Genomic DNA, 25,538 nt, shown 5'->3' with positions numbered 1-25,538 from the left:
GGATAATTTTAAAAAAATTACTATATAGCCAAAAACTGAAAAATTGAGCATAAAATAAATAATAAGTATTTCATTACAAATTTAATATACAGGTGCCAGTTTGTCTCGTTCTCGGTTCATGTGAGCAGCGCTCATTTTCTTTTGGACAAGGATTCATCACGAAATAATTCATTGCTGCTTTGTGAAAGATTTATTTGACTGGTTCATCATTACTTGCTTTAGGCTTTAGAGAGAGAGTAGCACGAGGTCAAAGCTTATTTCAGCTTTCAGTATTGCAAAAGAAAATTTTTTTGCCACGTATAGTTTCGAAAATACAAAAATATTTGCTGTTTAAAAATCCGATTTATTATGATAATTTATAATGAAATAATTTATGTTACAAGTTGATATTTCATTTGAACAAGTTTTTATTTAGAAAATTACAAAAATGTTAATTAGATTTTTGAACAAAATGGAAAACATATATTTGAAAAAGCTCGCAGATGAGTCTTTGCGAAGTTTTGGAACCGTTTTCTCGCCGTCATGATGTTTAAAATAAATTATTTATGTCGATACCTATTGCACTCATAAAATATTTATTCTTTATCGGAACGAAACAGTGCAAAGAAAACGAATTCGTTTGACCCTATTGAAGAAAAAAATATATATATGTGATCGATTGTAGTACATTTTTTTGGCAGTTTTATTTGGATTGAATTGTATTTTTAATTACATGTATAAATTATTTATTTATATTTTATAATACTACAACTTATTTATAATTCTTTCAAACGTATAAAAAATTGCGCTAGTCTATTTTTATTCTCCGCTATTCAGATTTAGAAATAGAAACAACTTCGTGTCTGGTCTTACTATAACTGTCTGCTTTCACTTACTGTTTTCCTTTTCGTTAGAATTTCTACTACTTTTACTATGCGTTAGACCAGTCAAGCTAGACGACCATGACCAACAATTTCATGGTCACGCACACTTGTAACATACATATTACGCAATATACATAATACTACGTGTATATTATTTTATTTTAAAATTAATAATAGAATTTTCTTTTTAGACATTTGTACATTAAAAATAATTTATTAAAATAAATAAAAATATTTATTAAAGTCTAATAACATTTTTAACAATCGAGTTTATAAAAAAAAGTCGTTAGAAATGAAAAATTTTTTCTCAGATTACTTTTTTATTACTTGATGAGTAAAAAAATGTTTTTCTTATATAGAAAAGGGTTGTCATAAAAAATATCATATCTTTCATTATTGAAATTACTTTTGTCATTAAACAAAATTCAAGGATAAAATCCAAGGCAGCGAAAAGATGAGGAATTACAAGGACATGGTTTATCATCCTTCTTCCAAAGAATCTATTAATGTCCTTTTGCATTCTGAAGGATGTGGAAAATTCGAGGTGAATAGAAATGGCTCGTCGTTAATACGAAAATTGAAATTCCGACCTACTCAAATATTTCCTATACAGGCAATATGAAATGAAATTATTTTAATTTAGTTTATAACATTAAAACAAATTTTATCTATTTATTATCTGAAAATTTATTGATTTTTTTTTAAATAAATAATTCTTCTTGTCATTGCAAAAAAAAAAAATGCAATATTTTTTCAATTTTTACAACTAATTTTTCAATGTCTGCTATTTTTGGTTTTGTAGATTAGATTCGTCGACTGAAGTGAATTCTAAGAAATCTTTTCACTGCCCACAAATATGTTAGTTCGACTATGCTGCCTACAGACCAGTGATGTGCAATTTAAATGTAAATGATAAGGTTGAATAGCACATAAAATTCATCTCGTTCCCAAATCTCTCTATACTGCCTACTAAATTTTGTTGGAATTGTGCTCTCGACCTAAATAATAGTTTCTTTTCCTCTTTTCTATATATATATATAAAAAGTTTCTTCGACTATTATACATAGATTACCCTTTGTCTCGAATTATATAAATCACCTTTTTTTCAGCGGTTTTTTTTTTGTTTATGGTTTTATTATCGTTGATGTTTCTATTTTAAAATTATCAGTAATTTTCTAAAAATAAGAATTTATTTAATTAGAAAATAACACGTTTTTTATTACTTTGAAAATGTTTCTGCAAGAAAATTGATTGTTTCTTTTTTTTAATTTTTCTCAACATGTGTAAAGTTAGTTTTTCGTGAATATCGACACTTATCGTTTTCTCTACTCCATTGGGAAGCGGAATGCGATATAACTTCTACACCGTTTCCTGCCTCGCTCCGAAAACCTAAATTTCTCTAGCGATAGTGCGGAGCTCTAGATTCAAGCATTGCCTCTCAATAATCTGCCCCAAACCTCACAGTGTGCTAAAGGATCAAGTGATTTATCTTATCACAGCTTTACTTGCATTACACCTATATATATATATAAAGTTGCCAAAACTCTAATTTGAAATCGACTTGAAATGTTTTTCATTCTAAAATACAATTTTAAAAATTAATTTTTATAGAAAACGATTATTTTCCTGAATGGAAAAAAATAGAGAGGTATTTTTGCATATTATAAATGTTTTTAAATTTATTTTTACTTCTTGGTGAATGAATTATTATATCTGAAAGGATTTTTTTTTTGACAACAGAATTCTTATCCTTCTACTGTAATCCAAATAAAGTCAATGTGCTTGACGGAAACGGAGCCTTGTGGTTGACGTTGACACGGAAGGCAAAAATAAAAAAAAAAAGAAATAATGTTACGAAAAAGAGAATATTCGTGTTGAAGAGCAAAGTAGAAGGTAAAGATTGAAGACGAGGGAACTTACACAAAAAGCATGTTACACGCTATGTTGTGTAAAAAGAAGCTGTACACCATCTAGCCAATTCTAAAGAATCATGATTACAGTCCTGTCATATTTCATTGAACCTCCGGCGATGTGCACGTTGTAAAACCTCCCATTGGTTGAAATATATATACAGGTCCTTGCACCTTCTTCAATCGTCCCTTAAACCCTTTATTTTTTTCAAAAAAAAAAAAATCTTTTCCATAAGACCTTTTTTCTGAATTCTTAGGTTGTACATTAACTATACCTACCTCCTTCCCTTATGACTCTTTCATCGCTCGACTATGGAAATAAGAACTATAAGAAAAACCGACCTTTAAAGAAGTTTCATAATCACCAGGAAGCAGTTTCATTTTTATGATATATGTCTTCAGATTTTTTTTCATGAAGAATAAAATTATCCGTGTGGATTGCTTAGATAAACGACATTTATAAAAATAAAAGCTTTTTTTTAAATAACTTACAATTATAAAATTATTATTATTAATAGAACAAAAAAATTGATGAATCAACGAAATTTGTTAAATCAAAAACAATTTTTTCCCGATAATCCAATTGATAAAAAACGTGATGTACTACTGAAATGCTGAGTCACGATCAATGTTACGTGAGTTGTTTATAGATGTGTATCTCAGAAATTGTAAAACAAAAAAAGTATTTTTTCATATTTCTATTGTTGCTTTACAAGTAATTAATTATAAATTATTTGTGTACAAACATAACATTTGCATTTTCAAGTTCCCTTTTAAATAAAGTAAAAGTTAATACCATTACGAAAATTCAGAACTGTTTTCTTATGTCTTAACATTTCGAATCTTAAATGAACGGAATGACATTTTTATGAAGTCATAAAAAGCTTTAATGATTTCTTAAAAATTAAAGAACATACATATTTTTTCGCGTGAAAAATGTTAGTACACTGAAAAAAGGGTTTGGTATTGACAACCAAACGTTTGGTTTGTATTTAAGCAACCAAAATTTTTTTGTTGAATCAACAAAATTTTAATTGTCTCAATCAAAATTTGTTTGACACAACCAAAATCAGAAAAAAAGGATTATTGTTGTCCTAACTAAAGTTTGATTGGGGTAAACAAAATTTTGTTGATACAACAAAAAATTTTGGTTGCTCTCTAAATCTGAATTAGTAGTTTTCTTCTAATGAAAAAGTGCGGATTCGTTTACCAATTGAATTAGTAACAGTTTTGATTTTTTTTTAGTAGAAAACTACTAATTAATATACTCAAAAAAAAGATATGTTTGAACGAAATGTACCATTTTTTTATATTTACCCAATTTTTTGGTTAGTTCAAACCAAACTTGTTTAATTCAAATAAATATTTATTTGATCTAAATAACTGTTTGGTTTATTTTAATAAATTTTTTGAACAAAGAAAAAATTTGATTGAGCTAAATAAACGTTTTGTTTATGCAACCAAATGTTTGGTTAACTGTATATCAATGCATTTATTTTGTTGATTTAACCAAAATTTGGTTGCTTCAAACGAATTTTTTTCTGAGTGTAGGGTAAATCGTATTTTTTACTATTTTAAATTAGTAAGCCGATTTACTCCATGAATTAGTAGTTTTTTACTAAAAATTAGTCAAAACTGATTCAATTGGTAAACGAATCCGCACTCTTTCATTAGTAGAAAACTACACTGAGAAAAATGTTTAGTCAGAGCAAACAAAATTTGGTTGGGCCAACAAAAATATTTTGTTGGTATTTAAGCAACCAAACTCTTCTCTTAAGCTATGAGCTGAGAGCGAATCAATTTATTTAGTTGTCGCAACCAAATTTTGGTTATGACAACAAACGATCATTTAGTTCTTTAGACCAAACTATTTTGTTGTGTTAACCAAATAATTTTGTTGGCCTAACCAAATGTTTGGTTGAGATAACTCTGCGACTTTGTTTCAGCCAACCAAAATTTGGTTACAAGAACCAAAATTGTCTAATCAAACAATTTTGTTGCAAACACTAAATTTTTTTTCTCAGCGTACTAATCTAGATTTAGAGAGTGCTTACATACCAACCAAACGTTTGGTTGCCAATACCAAACCCCTTTTTCAGTGTAAAACATCTCACAAGTTTATATAGATTTATTTTTCTGTTAAAAAGTTTTGATTTTCAATTTAATATTTGAACATTGATACAAACTCAATATATTAAATTCTGCCCATATATATATATGATGAATATCATCAAAGCTGCCAACGCAAATTTAATACTTCGAATTTCAACTCCCTTATGCTCACAATAAGGATCGATAAGCTAGAGTTGCCAGGAAGTGTGCCTGGGGAAATTGAGAGGCTTCGAAAATTGCAATTCCCACAAAATTATATGCGCGCAGGTAGGCGGAATGCATCGATACTTATCGTGTCGCGTATTCTCCATTGGGTGTTGTAGGAGGCGTTTAAGGATTTTTTTTTGAGGAGAAGGAAGGGAAAATCATGGGTCACTTTTTTGTTTAAAAAAAGCATTTTTTCTCGAAGCAACGGATCTGAAAAAAACATTCCAAGTTGTCTTTCAGTGGAGTAATACCTATATACAAAAAAAAAATGAGGAAGGGGTAGGAAAGGGGGACAACTATACCGCGAAATAACCGTCTATCCGAAGGGACTTTGCTTGTAAATAACTATAATTTCTTTTCAGGACCTGAGTATATATTCGAGGGTTGAGTAGACTCGTGAGTAGGCACCGTGTGGAGTGAATTTTAGACTCGCGGGCTCATTGCTAAAAGTGGAGGGGATGGAAGCGGGCCTTGGGTCCATTGACCTCTTCCTTGGGTCAGCCACCCCGCGGTAGAATTCACGAAAGAAAACCTAACGAGTTAAAAATTTACCATCTATTTTTTCTCACTTAAAAAATATAAGTTTAATTTATTTTCAACTTGAAAAATATGTAATTAAAAAAATTAATAAAAATACACATTTAATTTATATGAGAGGATTGCACTTGAATTAGTTTTAAATGTTTTAAAATATTTTTCCAACTATATTTGTATATATACTTTTTAGTAATTACGCAGTCCATCACAGATAACAGCTTTTGCATGTTGGAAAAGTTATATATATATAGTTGAAAATTGTATATCACACACTGCCTTTTTCAATATTGAATAGCTTTACAACGATAAAATTCAATTCCACATATAGTAATATGCGGGAAGGCTTTGAAATTTTATTGAAAAAATTATTTTAATGTTTCTATAAAAGCTTCTTCGTATGATTTGAATTTTTTTTTTATTTTAAGAAATATTTTTCTATTTAAATGTTTTAATTTGATTTTTTAAAAAGACAAAACGCAAATTATGTAATTTTACAAAAAAAAACTTTTGAACAAATAAAATCCCTGTTTTATGAGAATGAATTTTTGAAAAAAATTCTTTGAAAATAAGAATAATGTTTGAGGTTGTGATTCTGAAATGTTGCTTTGGAAACTATCGAGGCATTGCTTTATATACAAAGGGAATAAAAGTTCTCTTGCTTGGCATAACGACTGGTACCAACGGTAAAACACGTTCTTAAGGAATGCATTGACTCTGATATCAAAGGGATCGAATTTCCGCGTGGATGGGGAGTAGAGAGACCAGTAAACGAAAGGTAAAGTTCTCAATGGCAAATTTCTTATATCGGTATCTTCTTATTGATACAAGTACTATTGAAACCTGGCACGAGCCAAATGCTACATGAGATATGTTCAAGATACAATTTTTCACAGATATAATTATTAAATAATTTTCTTATGATACAATTTCTTCTTATTTATAACAAAGTATTTTTTCTTTTTACAAAAAAATTGCAATAAAAATTTGATTTTTCGAATATTTGGCAGAGGCGTCGGTGCAAAGTGGCAGCCAACAGCCTCTAATTTCAAAAATTATGTACTGGGTATGTCTTGATAGCCATACCCCGCCGAAACAGTTTTTGAATCGACGCGCTATTAAAGTAGCGAGCACCCTTTTTGAATTGTACGGAAGCAGAGTCGCTCTTATATACAGCTCGAGTCCTATCTCATTTGTGAGTAATACATTTGTAGCCATCTAGCGGGAACTTTTACAAGTTCGAAATTAAGCGCGGGATAATTTTATATTTTTAAAAATTGTCAATGCATTTTTTTTATTATAAAAATAATAATAAATTACACTAAAATAATAATTATATTACCAATAAAAATTATTATTAAAAAATAGTATATTTTTTGGTAGCCATTGTCAAAATATTTCTTTGAATGAAAAAAAAAGAAAAACATATGTAAAAAAGAAAATAAAACAAAAAAAGATTTCTGGCGTTTGCATGTCCAGCTCGTTTAAGATCGATGCACTTCCGGCTGAGAAGTAACAATGCTGATTCAAAATAACTCTCTACTTTCTCATTACTCATATGTTGTCTCTGTACTGCATTTTGAGATGAAGACAATTCGTGTGAGTAAAATGGCATGCAAATGATTTCTTGCTTTGGTGCGTTCCATTATTTGGATATATATATATATACGGTAGATATAATACCCCCATTGAAGTGAGGAATGTATTCAGTGCTATTGGATTGCTTTGAATATACACATCCTTCTTTGCACGTAGGCACGAAATTCATAAAATTGAAAATGCACTTTAAAAAGACAATTCAAAACACCCATAAAAAGGATTTATTTTTTCGTGTTATTTTCAAAAATTCTTCAAATATTATATTTCTTCCTTTAAATATGAAAATCTTTAAAAAGAATGTGTTTATTTTGTAATTATATACAATCGATTCCTTATTTGGTTATAAAAAAAAATTTCCTTGAATAGAATTTGTTCCTAATTGAAGAATATAAATTTTTATTGAAAGAACTAAAATACTTTTAAAATTGGCTGCAACGCAGTTGACCTAATTCAAGAGTTTAATTTCACCATCGTAATATGAGAGGCATTCGAAAGTTTTCTATAAAAGCTGATTAATTAATAATACAATGCATCATTGTGTTCCATTTGCTGTCAAAATTCATTTTATAAATTAGCATCGCTGAAAAATAGAAATGAAATTATTATTCTATTATTTCATAAAAATATTTAATCGCGATTTTTTTTTAAATAAAACTATATACTAATATGAAATTAATTGAAATTATAGTTATCTGAATCTATAAGAAGAATGTATAAAAAAAAAGGTACACGAATTATATCAACCCAAAAGAATTGCGCTACGTTAAAAAAGAACATTCTTAACGATTGAAAAATGAGAAAGAATCTTTTGGAAGCTGCAAGCTGGCACTGCGTTGCAAGCAAGAAAACAATGGAAAAACATCTTTCCTTTAAGACCAGTACTTATATAAAGGTAGATGTGTAATTTAGAAGACTTTTGCATTTGACAAAACAACAATTGCTGAAAAGAATGATACACGAAAATATTCTAGTTTTTTTTATATTAAATAATAATAAAAAGGGGTATCTCATTAGTGTCAAAAATGTATCTAATTTTAAGATACTTCAAGTGTTTAAAAAAAATAGTTGCAATCTTAGCATTTATTCATGATATAAACATTAATATGCATATTTATAATTTGCATATTTCTAGTAAAATGCATAAAATATGATGAAAAAGTAACCTCTCATGAACTCTCTGAAAACAAGATTCAAAGAAACTTTCACATAAACCCTTGTCAGGTTTATAGTATGAGTTATGTATGTTCGGTACAGATTTAGTAGAGGGTGGAGAAAGATTTTCAAACGCCATTCTTCACCTCCCATGAAACTGCTCCCAAAGACGACTTGGCACAAGTCGATCGCAACTTGCGATAAAGTACCCCAAGAATGACTCTCCTCGGGTGCATCCTTTGGATAAGAAAGGAACGCACCCTTTTTATGCTCTATGCGGCCATCATATAAAAGAACAATTCAATTGATACGGATCAAGGAAGTTCAAAGGTGCGTTTATTCATCTTCAAATTCGACAATTCTTCACTTTTTTTCGCAGTAAAGTTTCAATTATTATCTTACAATATTATTTAATTCTAATATTTACCATTTTTTATAGTTCTCTGGAATTCTTTAATACTCTCATAACAAAAGGATATCCCTAGGATATCCCTAGGATATCCATAGGATATCCATATCAATGGTCGATATCCTAGAATGGTCCCCAGGATATCTTGGGATATCCAAAGCGCCGGTCTGTGGGACATCAACAGGACATCCATAGGATATCCACAGGATATCCCTAAGACATCCACAAAATATCTATTGGATATTATATCGCAGGATATCCATGGGATATCCTCAGGTTAAAATTGTTAAGCTAATATAATGAATAATAATATAATAAAAAGAAAAATCTTATGAGCTTCTAATTTATTTTAAATGAAGATTTGAAACGCATTTTTCACAGTTTTTAAATAAACTCATGCACTTAATGTATAATTAATATTAATAGTTATTCGTTATTTGCGGGAAAGAATTTATATTGTTTAAGCCAATTTATTTTCTGACAATATTAAGCATATGAATAAAGGAATGAATCACGAGTGAGAAAAAAATTAGTTAATAATTTTTCAAATTAAACAACTTTCTCGAAAAACAAGTTGCATTTTATTTTATTTATATAAAATTTAATTCACAGAATATTCTCACTCGTAGTCTCATAATGACTTTAAAAACAGTATCCTGACAATATCTTCTTGACATCCAGAAGATATACTGAGAATGTCCTGAAAATATCTGTGGGATATCCTGACGATATCTATAGGATATCCTGATGATATCTGTGGGATATCCTGACGATATCTATAGGATATCCTGATGATATCTGTAGGATATCCTGACGATATCTATGGGATATCTGGAGGACATTTATGAAAGTCTATAGAGATATCCAGAAGATATCCATGAGATATCCAAAAGATATCCAAACCGCCAATTTTTTGGATATCCTTAAGAGATCCTTTTGATATCCATAGGACATCCCTAGGATATCTGCGGGATATTATCAATATATCCCAAGATATCTTGTGTTATTAGGGTATTAAAAAAACACCCTTACACAATTTCCACTAAATATTTGGCAAACAATAAAAACGTATGAAACTGGCTTTTATGAAACAATTTTAATATCAGTAAAAGTTTCTTTTATGAATCAATTTTTAACATGCTTTATATATAAAAAAAATATCAATTTTCAAAAAAGGATATTGAAATCGTACTGAGAGTGTATATAAATTTGAAAAATTGAATATTTATTTAAAAATTGAAAAAAGAAAATGAACAAATGCTTTTAATGTGGGCCTTATAATATTTATATCGTACAACCGTGGCAAATCGATGCATCGAGCGCGTTATCTTCGAATGCAATCATCCAGTAAGACCGGTTGGAATTAGGATGAAGAAGAAAGTCATTGCTGTGAATTTGGCGAGTCTTGCAGATCGAGATCGTGTCTGTATATATATATACATTTACTGCACACAGTTAATCCAAGACGAAAGCTTCTGATAATTATCTTTCCACTCGTAACATTATTTTACTATAAAGAGATACACGTTTCGTTACGCTTACAATGTTCATAAAGTGATTTATAAATTTTATTCAGTCAATTCACGTAAGATTGTTAATAAAAATAATCTCACTCAAAAAAGGTATATCTTATATAAAATTTATCAATACCTCACACAAGTTTTTAGTAAGATTTTTTTTTTAATTTTCTTTACATGTTTTTTTTTTATTTCCTTTGGGCGAACTTTTTTAAACAAAAAGGTTTTGTGAAACGATGCATTTTGCAGCCAATTATACAATGAGTTGAAGAATAAGTAAAAGAAGAGAAGAATGATTCACAGAAAAGAGAGGAGAGATATTATGAGAGTTAATAGTCGAGGACTTTTATTAAGAGGGGAAAAAAAAAGAAGGTGAGTTTTCAACAAAGTAAGAGAAACAGTTTATGACTTTATCGTCGCATTTTTATGAAGTCTAAGGCAATAAAAGAGAACATTCCACTTGCATGAAAAGTAAACCAATTAGCATTAGAAGTCTCAGTAATGTCTGTTACTAGCGAACTTCTGTTGTTATATATAGAAAGAGATGAGTTGGTTAAACTTTTAACGCAAAGATTTATATAAGTACAAGATTGTCCGTCACTTCATGTGAAAAATTCCTAGAAAATTTTTGTATTTAATTTTAAATAGAGTACCTCTATGGAAGTTGTTAATTGGTATTTTTTTGTTTCATAAAGATTTTTAAAAATCATTCTTATAACTATGATCGCTGATTTATTTTACAATAATTATTTAAGAATAATTTCAAGTAAGTTATTTTGCACTGAAATATTTTACAAAGAGCACTTATATAAAAATATTCCGTATACTGAGTCGTAAAATGGTTAATCGGTCTCTTTAAAAAAAAAATTATGTTTTTATATTTAATATTCTTATGATTCATTATTATTTTATTTAACAGCCTTGAATAGAAAATGAACTCATCGTAAAAAACTATATAAATTTTATTTATACAATTACTTTCTTACGTATACGAATGTTATTTGAGAAGATATGTACATACATGGGATTGGCATTTTGCCAGAAAAATTGGTTGATCGTCTCATATATATGTTTTCGTTGTGAAAACTGTGTCTAGCCAACTATAATACATACTCAACTCTTTCATAACTAGAAAAAATTTATGAACGAATAACTACTGTAAAAATGTTGCCCTAGGGTGTCCTTGAATCATGACAAAAAGTTTTCCTCAAAATTAGAATATACGTCAAAAAAAAAAAAAAAATGATTCACTTTTGTAAATTGAAATTAAAAATGATTGAAACAACAAATGTTTGTGATAAAAATGAAATTTTTTTATAAAATTGTAAAAAATAAAATGCCTTCAATATGAAATGAAAGAAATATAAAGAAAGCAAAATTGTAAATAAGTATAATATATTAAAAAAAGTTTCAAGAGATACAGTTATGAAATTAATTCTTTTTTATGAATTAATTTTCTGTCGCTATTTACCTCTCGTTGAGGAAATTTATTATACTTACAAATCACAAATGCGAAAATAGATTTTCTAATAATAAAATAAAGAACATTTTTTAGTTTTGAAATATGTTTTTAAAAAAGCATGCATTTTTTAATGTATACTCCATTTTACGCAAGGGAGGTGCTTTTTGCAATAGATTTACATGTAGATGTCAACGAGAATATATATCTACACATAAGCATCCTTGATCTAATCTCTCACTCGGTATAACTCATTGTCGTAAGTACATGGTATACTCTTGTTTTAGAGATTCACGGAGAATATAGGTCACAGTTCAATTTAAATGATTTCTCATCACTCTCTTTTGGCTTATATTCTTTAGTTTTACAAAAAAAAGCTTTCATGCAAGCTTTAAACTCCTTGTTAGAAATAATTGTACAATACATTTGTTTTAAAATAGCAAAAAATAATTGTTATATTTCAAAAACAGAAACTATTGTTATACAAACAAAATACCTACAACTTTATAACTTGCAATTTCCCAAAACTGGCATCTATAAATTATTTTTATTAATCATTTACTGAAATTATTTGAAATTCAATGGAGGTAAAATATCATACTGCAGTTGATGTAAAACAAAATGTAATATTTTTTAAAATTATTTTTAAAAAACAGTGAACGTCCTATATGATCAATGAACAATTAATTTACATTTTCTCTACAACATGACGTATTAATTGTTTCTATGTACTCGCGGAGTAATTCGAACCCAATATGTAATGTTATTTGAATTGAATAAAATATATTTATCTCAGAGCTATATATTGACTTGTTTAAAATAAAAATTTTGTTTGTTATAACAAAAATTTATTTGAAACAAATAAATATTTATTTAGCTTTGAAAGACAAATATATTTTTTCTCTGGGGTGCAATTTTTTAAATCGATGGTAGCAAACAGAAGAAACCTTGATTTCTACTTTATTTATCGTGAAAATATTTTTTGATTTATTTATATATAAATTCAATTTGTTTACAATTACTTTAACAAAAGTAATTTCATCGAAGGAGAAATTTGTTTTTATTTCAGAATCAGATGACAAATCTTCAATTATATTCATTAAAAATTGATTTTTTTATCAAATTAATTTATATAAAAAATTATACAAAAAAATAGAAAATTAAAAAATATAAAAAAAAGTACGAGGGCAAACAGTTTGATATTGAGAATTTGATTAAAAAAAATGAAGCGATAAAGTTTAAAAACCTTTTGAAGTGTATGTAATTTACTTTTGGGAACGGAGTTGAAGAGATTTTAGATGAAATATAAAATGGTTTAAGGCTAATTCTGCTTTTGTGTATACATATGAGTTGTCAGTGCGAGCGTATATGAAAAAAAAAAGTTAGTAGATGAAAAACCTGTATAGTAAGAAAAAATTGAACCGAGTTGAAATTGGGCACACGCAGTGCGTGCATGCGGTTAAGGTCTAAGCTATAAGGCAATTGCAGTTTGCCTCGTGGCCGGGTGCAACGCCGGACGGTGAAGGGGTTGAGGAGAGAGGACACATGCTGCAGTGACGGCAGCATAGGGGCAATAGAGGGCAACGCACCCAGTCAGCCTTGGCATGAATTGAGTCTAGCAATGCGAAAGTTTTAGCCCAGCCACGGCGCAACAAAGTCGGGGCCAACTAGAAGCTACATCTTTTCGTCTTTTTTTTCTCTTACGTTCGTGAGAGCTGCAATTTCAGAGGAACCACATCCTGGCCAATGGACCCAAGCCTCCAGCGAAAGATTGCCTTCAATTTCAAAACTACATTATATTCAAAAAAAAAATCTACATTTACATTTTTTCCATAATTTTTCACATTTTTGTTAAATGCAACTTTATCTTATCATCAGTTAGAAATCAACTTATAAAACTTGTCTTATCTTATCTCTATACAATAGTTTAAAAACGCATGCGAAAATTCTTCTAAATTCGTCTTAATAAAAAAATTAAAAAATTAACTCTACAACTCATAGAATATACAAAAAAAAGCTTATTTAATCTAAATTTAAATTTTCATATATTGCTGTAGGAGAGATTCTTGGAATTAGTTGAGTTTTGGCTGCAAGTGAACTCTGGATGTGAGTCTAAGAGTGGAATGAAACTACATCTCAGGAAAAGAAGTGAGACAGAAAAGAATGTAAAAAGAGAGATGATGAGAAAGAAAAAGAAGAGATTAAACGAGAAAAAAAAGCTCCAAGAGGGGGTGAGAAAGGGAGAATGAAGTAAGGGGGAATGAGTAGAGAAGGAAAATTAGCGTTCAAGTGGGAGAGTCAAGAAAGAGGGATATAGATGCATCCAGAGAAGTGTCAACTTATGCTGCACCCGTATAGAATTGCTGTTCCTTTCAAAATCTTTTTATTTCAAAAAAATAGTTTTAAATTGCTTCTTTATGTGACTCTTTCTCTCTAAAAAAAACTTTATGTTGAATGCATTAAAATCTGATATCAAAGAAATGCTCAAAAACATTCATTGAAAATTACTTAACTGCTCGCAACTAAATGTTTAAAAAAAAATATTGCTTAACAACAACAAAAAAAATAATGTAAGAAAAGATTTCTTTGATTTAAAGAAATTAGTTTATTTGACTTGTTTTCTTTGATTCAAAAAAATTTTCTTTAAATTAAAGAAATTTGTGCATTAAATTGAAGAAATTCTAACATTGATATAGGGTCAAAGAAACATTTATTTGGATTAAATAACAAATTTCTTTGAAACGAAAATAATTTTTTTTGAATCAAAGATAATTTGTTTAAAACAAATAAATTTTTTTTAAATTAAAGAAAAATTTGCCAAAGAAATTGATTTCTTTGAATCAAAGAAATCTTTTTTCTTGGTGTAAGAAATTTTTTTTTAAATTATTTGAGCCAAGTTCTGTACACAAAATTAGATTTCCTCTTAATTATAAATTATCCTCAGTTACTTTTTTCTATAAAACAATACAATATTAAATATAATTTATTTTTTTATAAAAAAAGTGTAGTTTTTTTTTTTTTTTAAAGAATATTACAAATAGAATTGAAAGTCTATAGAGCCGTCCCTGCAAGTAATGTCATAGTGGGGAAGAATCGAGAGAGAGGAAACGGAACTTTGTGAGTGGGGGTCACATGATGCTTTTGAAAAAAACCGCGAAGCTTTAAGAAGAGGTGCAGTGCCCCCCACCACCAAAGTGCAACGCTGACTTCTAGGCTTGCCATAGATCAGCACCGCGTTTCTAGTATCGGAAAATCGGAACTAGTGCACTAAATATAAACTTTTAGATTTATAAATAGAGTAAATTTTTTTTTTTAGAAATATTTATTTATAAGTAAAAATAATAATAAATAGAGAGAGGAAATTTAAATTTTTTTTAATACATTAACATTATTTATCAGTGTAGTTGGAAGTTAAAGAATTACATAATTTGTGTCTCTAGAAATAAAAATGTGCTAATTATGGAATTAATTTGAATAAAATGAAATTATTCTACAATAAGCGTTTTTTTTTTAAAACATTGTGGATGTGTTTTTTGTGCTCCCAGTGATAAAAATAATTTTACAATACTAAAAAAATGTAATGTAAAAGAAAATAGTTTAAAAAGTATCAATTTTATATTTTCATTTTTTTTTATTTTTTGAATATATCATAAAAACAGGAGTTTCAATTTTTTCTCATTTTCACTCGTCTTCTTACTAATCAGCAAGTTCGTCTTTTGAATTCTCATTCGTTGAATAGACTGATGTCCTACTTACAAGATACGTATGCAAAAAGTGATCGTATTTTTAACAAGAAGAGTAAGAAAAAGAGGAAGAAGAAGAAGAACGACACGAATTTCACCAGCAAAAGCAATAGTCTTGGGCGTTTGGAGTCAAAAAGTCTTTTCTCTGAATTCTTCTTATCCTAAAGGGTTTCTATGCCTTTAACATCCTGCGCGAAGGAAAAAGCTTTCTCTATATATTCAAAAAGCTAGATACGCTCCAATTTCAACGAGAGAAATGTTCAAGATTTTCAAATGTGATTGTGATAGTGCGTCACATCTTTATTTTTCATCATGTAACACAAAATCTGATCTTTTACTTTTTCTCTGCAAATAAAAATTTCGGGTTTTAAATTTTATCGACCTAGAAATATTCCTGGAGAATCTAATTATATATTTATTTATTTTCTTCTTGATTTTAAACAAGGTTTTATAAATTTTTCACACATGCCAATATACATGAAGTTTATAACTATTTTTTCTTTTTCGAAAAAAAACAGTCAAAACATATTTCATTTTAAAAATATAATCCAACTTTTCCGTTGCAAAGACAAATTATTGAAATTTCATTGTTCAGTCATTTTAAAAGTCTTTTCACCGCACATATTGAATAGTTTTTGTTGCAGAGTCGTTTTCATTTTACAAAAAAACATCAAAAATGAAAAATAACCATTGAAAAAGCAAAATTTAGTTATTGAAACATTATTATTTCGAACGAAGTTATGTTAAGAATTAATTTTTATTGCTTTTTCTTTTGACCTTTTAAAATTAGTAACAACTCTTTAATACTTGCAGGAAATTGATAATTATTTTTTCTGCACTAAAAAAATCATATTAAAATATTATAATAAGCTCGATTATTAATATTAATTTTATAAACGTATGACTTTCGGTTGTAATAAATTGTTCACTGCACTGATAATAATAATTTGTCTGGAAATTCATAACATTCAACTTTTCATTGTCTGTTATATTTGATATTTACGATTTATATAATATTGAGGGTATTAATACTATCTGCCGAGACTGTTAAGTTTTTTGTACACATATTTTCTGCATCGTTTTAAACTTTTATAAAATATATATATATATATACATCAATTCATTTGTTTTTTTAAAAATAAATTTCGATTCTGTTTCTATGAAAACTTTTGCTTGTAAATCATAACATAAAATCTATTCAAAAAAGTAAAGATTTGAAAATATACAATTTCCTTAAAGAGACAGGACATCGAATCAGAAAATATATATTTTCTTTTGTAGAGAGTTATCCATGAAGAGTCATAAAATTGAATTATTGATTTTACTTTTTCTTCGAGATACATTTGACGTTAAGTGCCAAAGTCTGAGTGTAAAACGTTGTTCATTTAAAAGAATAGTAAGAAAAAAGCTATTTACAAGAAAATTAATAATCATTCATTCTTTTTAAATTATCTATAGATTTCAAAAAAATATATATATATTTAAAAAATAATATGCATAATTTAAGGATTTTTATCGTGAGTATCTCATCTTTATATACCAATAAAAGTTGTACCAAAGAGCAATAACAAAATTCTTATCACTATTAAACCTTTTCAACCGGAAGTTATGAGATTGTACAATTGTCTCTTGTCATATTAAGTTTTGCAAAAAAAATAACTCTTTCATTTAATTTTTGTAAATTTTTTAATTTCTAAAATAATAATTTTCTAGTTAATTGAAAAATTATCTTTCGCTTTTAAAGATAAGTGATCTTTGCAAAAAGAATGCAGTGTGAAAGTGAAGAAATTACGATTTTCGCAAAACGATGTCAGTTCATGGCTGATAAAAACAGACCATAAACCCAACATTCTAAAGGAGAAAACTATTATGCGTCGCTCAACTAAAAAAACGGTCCGCAAGGGCCCAAGGGGTATTTTCGCGCGGATGAGACTTGAATACTATGGTGGCAAATACAATGACGACAATGTGCAAGCACACACAAGACAAGTTCAAAACTGAGTTAAGGAAAGTACACGATTTTTCACTTTCCTTAAGGTGATTCCCTTATTGTGAGAAAGTCAACTAGAAAGACATAAATTTTTCCTGAGACGGGTGCGAAACACATTTTAAAAAGCCTCTTAAATAAAAAAAAAAAACTTTTATTACTTTTACTTTGCATAAAAATATAGATAAGATGAGACTTTTTTTCTACTTTGAGTTATTGGAAACCCTCAAACACAATAGAGAAATAATTTGGATTTAAAAACTATTGAAATATGAGACTCGTCGTATGATAATATTCATAAACAAAAAGAAATAAATAAAATTATTTATTTAAAAAAATTTACCTACTTTTTATAAAAGAGTAACATACTGAAATTAAATGTCAAAGATTCGAATATCAAGCGATGAAATCAAAATAAATCATCCATATAGTGATGTTTTCTAGTAAATAGTAGTTAAAGGGAGCTAGAATCGAAAAGGAACGAACAAAAGAATTCCACCTTGTCGGTGCTTCCAGACACAAGACAAATACCCGCGCACTGACCACAAAGAAACTCCCCTGCGCTTATCGTTTTATCCTTCTCTTCTCTGATGCCCCTGCAATGTTTTCCTCTTTGTTTAGATTCTTTTTTTCCATTGAAGATTCTCTATCGTTGAGAACTAGCTATTCTATGCAAAACGCGCGCGGATCTTTCTGTCGGATCGCCATTAAAAAAAAAAAAAAAAAACATTTTAAGCGACTGGAAGTGGTCCATCGTTAGACTCCAAAACACGTTTAACCAGTGAATCTCAAAATAAAGTCATTTAGAATATTATTTATTAGAACTTTTATGCTTTTATTTTATTTAGTGATTTGTATAAATTTTATATTTATTAATAATTTCTGGAATAATTAAAAATACAGTTATATTTTACTTAACCTAAAGATTTTTATATAGAAAATATTTTAACTAAATAAAAATAATTTATTATTTGCGAGAAAAATAAAATCTATATAACTGCATGATTGAGAAGGTGTGTATATACCTAAAGGAGAATCTACTATATTACGCTCTTTATCGACTGAAATATAGACATGAGTAAAGTACTATCTGAAAATAGATAGATAAAGAATGGCGGTTTATTCTGAGAAAAACCTGCCTGAAACTATATAAGACCTTCTTGGTTTGCGTTTGGGGCGTCGATTACACATCCATCCTAGATCGAAAATGGGATTCATGGAACAGTGTATTTTTCAATTTCCTTCTAGAGTATAAATTAGACGAAAAAATTTCAATTTTTCCAATAATTACGTATGTAATTAAATAATTATTATTTCTTCACAAGTGGTTTTATAATAAATGACTAATTTTATAATATTAGGAAAATCATTGGTTGAATAAATGAAATTAGTATGCAACCATGCGCAATCACTCGTAAATATAAAAGAGACAGATTGTCAGTGACTTTTTCGATGCAATGGCTTGATAAATCAGATCGTATAGAAGAATTTGTCAAAAACGCTCAAGTAGCGAATTTTATTCTTGGATTTTAGAATTCACTTTAGCAATTTATTCATTTTATTTGATTCGTTTCAATTTCTTTATCTTCGCTTTAATAAATCTAAAATGTCGAAATAAAAAAGAAGACAAAAATTTTTTTTTTTTGAAAAAGCGTGCTAAATTTTATTATATAGAAAGAATAAGTGAATTTCTATCGAGTGATAAAAAAGCAATGACTTGGCGTGTACCCTTAAAGTGAAAAAGATGCATGCGTACACATTCACATCGATAATTCTTTGGCACGTGATAGGAATATTGTTGTCAACAAGCGTTCCACACATAACTTGGGTGAAAATAGTGAATTCTGCAAGTAGGATCGCGTCCTTGTAGGACGAAATCCTTTGCCTAATGTATACGTGAATGGAATGCGCGATTTCTGCTGCATTTGACAAATCTAACGCAAGTAGAAAGGTTAAAATATATATGCCTCTGACAAGATTTCACAGTGAAGTCCATGTTTCATCTCTTTTTCTAAAAAATCTCTAACATCAAATCCTGACCATAAAAGCCACCCTTATTTACATACACGTGTCAAACAATAGTGTACGATTAACATGTGTATGTATTATTACACACCAAATGCAGCAAATTTCTATAGGTAACATATATAGACATAATATATCAATTCAAACCAAAATCCATTGTTTTACGACCGGACGTATAACCTACTGTTTGGATATCCACAACAGGAGTTGTAAGTTAAAGCTCACTTACTCCAAAATGATCCTTAAAGAGGTCTTAATTCTAACTTGAATTTGAAACCTTATTAGTAATAATTTACAAATTTCAATCTTGAGTCTGTTTGTATAAAAAATCTAAAGAAATGCCTACATACACTGAAAAAAAAAGATTTTGTGTTTGCAACAAAATCGTTTGGTCCCGTGTAGAAATGTCCCTAAGCTTCCCAACGTGATAATGGATTCCGACTAGAACCGCGCTAGAAAATCTAGCCTAGAAAAGTCGTACTCGAACCTGATTAGATTCTTGTGAGAAATTCAGACTAGAAATATCTGCTGAGATCCCGTTTGAATTCTAGAAAGGCAATTCAAACTAGCAAAATCTGATTAAGCCCTTACTAAATTCTAGTCAGAAATACCTCGAATTGGACTTAGATTATTTTTCGATGTTTTATTTATTTAAAATATGAATTTAATTATGTTCAATAAGGGACACAAATATTTTTAAAATGTTCGTTTTAGAAATAATAATAAAAAGAATAAATATTAATAATAATAAATTATAATAATAAAATTATTAAATAAATTAAATTTATTATTAAATAACACCGAGTGATAGAATCAAAATAATATTATTAATAAATTACATTATTATATATAGTTTCACTTTTTATTTAATTTAAAAATAATATTTAAATTTAAATCGAAAATATCAAAATCGATGTATCGAAGTTTTCAATATATCGATGTTCCATCGTCGAGAATGATGAAAATGAATGGCGCAAGTGCACATGTCATTTTGTGTGAACCTGAATTTTATTGTTCTTTTGTTAATTAATAATGAAAAATAATCACTCATCTTCTTTATCAGAAGGTAAATATTAACATAATATTATCAATTTAAGAATATTTAATATTAAGCCAATAAACATGAAATATGTACTTAGAATATTAAAAGTAAAAAATATCTTGATTGGTTTTTCTAACCTCAAATTTTGTCTTTATGTTAATATCATTATTGCAAATTTTTAATTTTTACTATGATTATTCCAATTTCTTCAGGTAATATTATGATTTCTAACTTTTTTATTTATAATTCTGGTTAAAATTTGTATTAGTACTGTTTGGAGGTTAGGAAGTTCAATAAAACTTCACGGCTATAATGAATAGCATAACGGGCGTTTTTAACTCTACAATTTCAAAAACACACACGGAAGGATCTTTATATAAATATGTTTTTTGGATTTATTAAATATTTATTAATTTTTATTTAATAATAATCGATTAAAGGGAGCTAATAGGGTTCTAGTGAGAACCCTTTACTTCTGGTAGGGAAATCGCAGGGATATCCCTGCTAGATCCCTACCAACATTCATCGCTGGCGTCGATCGTGACGAAGAATGCGGGGCCCCGCCTAGAGTTTCCCTTCCGGAACCCATCTGGCAAAAGGGGCGCACAGCGAGGTCCCTATTAAAATCTGACTCAAATTTCTGCACGGGGTTAGGCAATTTTGGTTTTTGTAACTAAATTTTTGTTGGCTGAAACAAAGTCTTAGAGTTATCTCAATATTTGGTTAGGTCAACAAAATTATTTGGTTCAACATTTTTAAATTCCAATCAAAATTTGGTTACGACAACCAAATAATTTAATTCGCTCTCAATTTGTACCTCAAAAGAACAATTAGTTTAAATCTCTCTGTTGGTTTGATCAACCAAACATTTCTGTTTACCTAACAAAAAAAATTTGGTTGAACTAACCAAACATTTTTGTTATGCCAATAAAAAACACTCAACCAACGATTTTGGTTGACTTAAAACTTAAACAAATAGTTTGGTTGCTTAAATACTAACAAAATCTTTTTGTTAACCAAATTTTAATTGCTCTGACTAAACAATTTTCTCTAATATAAAATTGACCGACTAAATTCAGTGCATACACTTCTGTTTGAGAAACTATATCGATGTCAACTGAACTATCTGTTTTAAGCTACTAACTATTCATGAACAGTTATCCATGGTAATTTACAATTATTACTGGATGAGAATTCTGGTATGCACTGAATGTGCCTTAGTTTCTCTCATGTATATATGAAACATAACGACCACTTACGATAGAAATCATGGACAATAATCTCATGGGAAGTAGTTATCGAGAGTTTATGCATCGAGAATCAAGATACCTAACAAATTAGTTTCTGGTCCCCTCTTTAGTGAATCCATAGACAAATTCTTTTTGCATAACTTGGAATTCATTTTATATTTCAATATTTATTTCCATTTTTCTATATAAGAATTCGACTTTAACATTTTTTGGTAAGTTATTTTTAAATTATAAACAATACAATTTTAAATATAATTTTTAAATTGTTGTAATCAAATCCAGGAAAATAAATCACTAAAAATTTAAATTGCATTCTACTGTCTAAACAGTAATTTATCTGCAATTTCTCATTGGAGGTAGGACACTTGCTGTTTTCTTTTAATGGCGTTATAAGACAGTACGAGGTCGTTCAAGACATCACTTGAATTTCAAAGTATAGTTTTAAAGTAGAAAATTACTGCATTGTTATTATTGCATCACTATATTTCTTATCTGTAAAATGATCTAAAATGTTATATTTTTTAAAATTTAATGAAAAACGAATGTTTTAATTTTTGAATGTGACATAAAACATTTTTTTATATATATAATATGAAATCCGAGAAGCAAAAATTTGTGCTATTTCACTTGCTAAGAAAGCAAAAAAATGCTTTGTGGTTGGTAATTAACGAAAATCTCAACGTGTGGTCATTAGCGTGAAACACAAATGCAGCATAAATGAGAATGAACAAACGACCGCTGAGAATGATATGAAATGAGGACAGGGATGCTGCAACAAAGCTTAGCGCCTGAGGGACAAATTTTGACGACCCCCAAACCCGAATTGTTAATGCGAAAAATGGTTGTCAGTTGTGTGTTTTATCAGTTTTGGCTTTTATTAAAATTTTGTCGACTAAAAATTGCTTTCCAAAATTACCAATGTTTTACGTACGCATCCATGTCGTAAATTCAGAAATAGAATTTCAAAATCAAACTTTTTATAATACTTTAATGTCTTGTTAATTTTATGGATTTAACGTTTTGGAAAATAGATATTTTATGTATCTCTTTGATCTCTGACATTTTTCAATATCAAAATTTTTTGATATAACTCAAAGGGCGTTTTTGGTAGAACCTTTTGTTTTTAAATTTATGGACATGGTATAGCGCCGCCCCTGAATGAGGAAGTAATGCAAAAGCGAAAAAAGAAATGTGGTACTTTGACCTCTCGCACAGTCGATAGCAATGCCAACAACATAAAGCTCTTATCCATATACATCCCCCCCTCTCTCTCTCTCTCTCTCTCTCTCTCTCTCTCTCTCTTTGTAAAATGCAATATGTTTTACATTCTATAATAGAAGCAAGTTCCAAAACGAGGATAACAATATTATTGTCGAAACGTTATACTTGGCTAGTCGATGCACTCTCCATTGAACATTCGAGTTTGCTTCTGAATATTTGCACATCTATGTGTTACACACACCTTGTTGACATTCTCGTGACTGCCAAATGCAGTTTGCCTCGGAAATTCGTGCGTGCATTTGAATCCTCTCGCTCGATTTAGATTATTATTTATTGTACAGTCAATGGTATGGCTAATTCATTGCATTGTAATTTACATCATTTGTCATTAAATATATGTGATTGTCAATTTTTCCTTATAAAGGTTTTTTTTTAAATTTTAATTAAAGTATTTTAATTATACTTTTCATTATATACTAATCTGAAAAATATAATACATTTTTTCTAACATAATTTAATTCAGTAAAATAATATATTGTTAAATCGCTTAAATAATTAAACCAAAATATTGTTGGTATATCATTCACGGATTATTCTAAATATAATATGAACTGAAATTGGGTAGAAAATTCAATCAAATATGATGATAATAATTAGAGTTTATTGAGACCCATATTTACCTTTGAATTAATTTATATAGTGCGTAGGAGGATTTTCATATTATTGATTATATCTTATATGCGTGAAAACTTGGTTGAATTTTCATGAAAATTGAATACTAAAGAAATTTATATAAAATATATAGAGTAGAAAATTAATACATTAAGAACTCTCTCTATTTTGGATGAAAACAGAAATTCATGCATAATTCAAAAAACTTTTCAATGACTTTGTGGTTGAAAGATCTCATCAAACATATGTTTTTTCTTTATAATACGTAGATTTTTGCAAGTTTTCAAATTATCACATACAAACATAATAATGAAACACTGTAGTTCACAATTCTTTGAAAGATTTATCTAGAAGGTAGCATTATTAGTTTGCTTTCACATATTTCCAGGATGTTTGGTCTTCCACAATAGCGTGACTTCGAAAATAACGTATTTAGTATATGATTATAGAATTACAGACTTAGACTTTGAAAAGAAATCTGTTGTTCACTTCTCAACTTATATAAAGCAGTAATTGCTCCTTACAACAATGTTATACCAATAACAATCTTTTTCAATTCACTTTTCAAAAAAAAAACCCTTCCCATTTAAATTGTATTGTAGACATTCTTTACATTGTAACAATTCTTACAAACTGCATCCTGTTAATTTTTTTTTTTTTCTTGTATTTTTAAAAAACATAATTTTAAAGTTTTGTAGTATCATCATATTGACATAAAAATAGAATAGAAAAAAGGAATAAGAATAGCTTCAGGAAATATTTTTCGTCGCAAGAAATAGCAACAACTTAAGAAGGATTTTCTGACCAAAAGAGAAAGGAAGTGAAAAACGAAAGAAAAGACATCTTTGGCAAACGCTGCGGGCTTCTTCCGGTAGTGTGCAATCGGTATCAGGAGGACCTTAAGACCGGATTTTCGGAACGGGTATATTGGACAAAACTCTTTCTTACAAAACGATACTGATCGTTTTATACTCTCCTGAGAGATAGCGGGTCACATATAGTCTTTTTATCACTTTAGTGCTGCCGCATCGTCATCGATTCTCTCCATTGAAGAATCCAATGGCCATATAGTCCTTTTTAATATTCTCCCAACGAATGCGATAACACCTCTACTCTCAGTACAAGTTATTGCCGCATGAAAACTGCATATTCAGAGGGTTTGCTTATGACTCGCGTTTAAATCTTGCAAAGCGTTCAGAATTTTTCTCTCGGCCCATGTACACATCACTTGCTTCTGTTTTGTGTTAAATTACATAGAGGCCATATATTTCAGAGACAATATATACAGAGAGATATATTTACATAAATCCGCTAAAATTGTGTGTCTTTTGCAGAATTCTACTATTTAGTTTTCATGAATATTTCAATATTTATATGTATTATGATTCATTTTGAATAATTGAATAAAAAATTTGTGATAATTTATTGTTCCCCCCGGAGGAGTGATGGTGCATTGTCAGCCGTTCACCAGAAGATTCGATAATATAAAGAAAACGAGCTAAATTCGCACAATGTGTGCGACAAGGAACCAGGCAATCAGCTTTTACAATGTAGAATCTTTTCTCCTGTGGGAGATCAGTGAAACCGCAAAACTCAATGCAGCAGGACCAAATTGTACTTTAACCACAGCCGACAATCTACAGATTTATAGATTACACGCCCACGAAATTTAATAGGGGATGAGCCATTTGTATTGGAATTAAAAATGTATTTGCAAAAAATATTCCTATTTATTTATCAATTACAAATATTACATTTTTTAATTAGGAATTTTCATTATTTTCTACAGATTATTTGAAAAATTGTGAAAGGTCCGCTTAATATTTCTATTTTACG

The 25,538-nt window shown here is 28.8% G+C and overlaps 2 protein-coding genes and 1 non-coding gene across 7 annotated transcripts in view; 1 reads left to right on the top strand and 2 right to left on the bottom strand.

Moving 5' to 3' along the window:
• LOC127279053 (uncharacterized) overlaps positions 1-25,538 on the bottom strand; it is a 95,265-nt gene that overhangs the window by 26,072 nt on the left and 43,655 nt on the right. The gene's annotated exons all lie outside the window — the stretch shown is intronic.
• On the bottom strand, positions 6,635-6,767 carry LOC127279314 (U11 spliceosomal RNA). The gene has a single exon (XR_007842622.1). It is a non-coding gene; the product is annotated as a U11 spliceosomal RNA (small nuclear RNA).
• The window catches only part of LOC127279054 (uncharacterized), a 34,674-nt gene continuing 24,088 nt past the window's right edge, over positions 14,953-25,538 (top strand). For 4 of the 5 annotated variants that reach the window (XM_051301167.1, XM_051301168.1, XM_051301169.1 and 1 more), the window contains exon 1: positions 14,953-15,819. The gene's annotated coding sequence lies outside the window, so the exon portion shown is untranslated. The remainder of the gene's footprint in view (positions 15,820-25,538) is intronic. The other variant, XM_051301165.1, reaches the window with a different exon arrangement.

The sequence above is a fragment of the Leptopilina boulardi genome, unplaced genomic scaffold (assembly GCF_019393585.1).
Source record: "Leptopilina boulardi isolate dan_hultmark-lab unplaced genomic scaffold, ZJU_Lbou_2.1 LbouV2_214, whole genome shotgun sequence".
Lineage (NCBI taxonomy): Eukaryota > Metazoa > Arthropoda > Insecta > Hymenoptera > Figitidae > Leptopilina > Leptopilina boulardi.
This window is presented reverse-complemented; position numbering and strand designations above follow the sequence as displayed.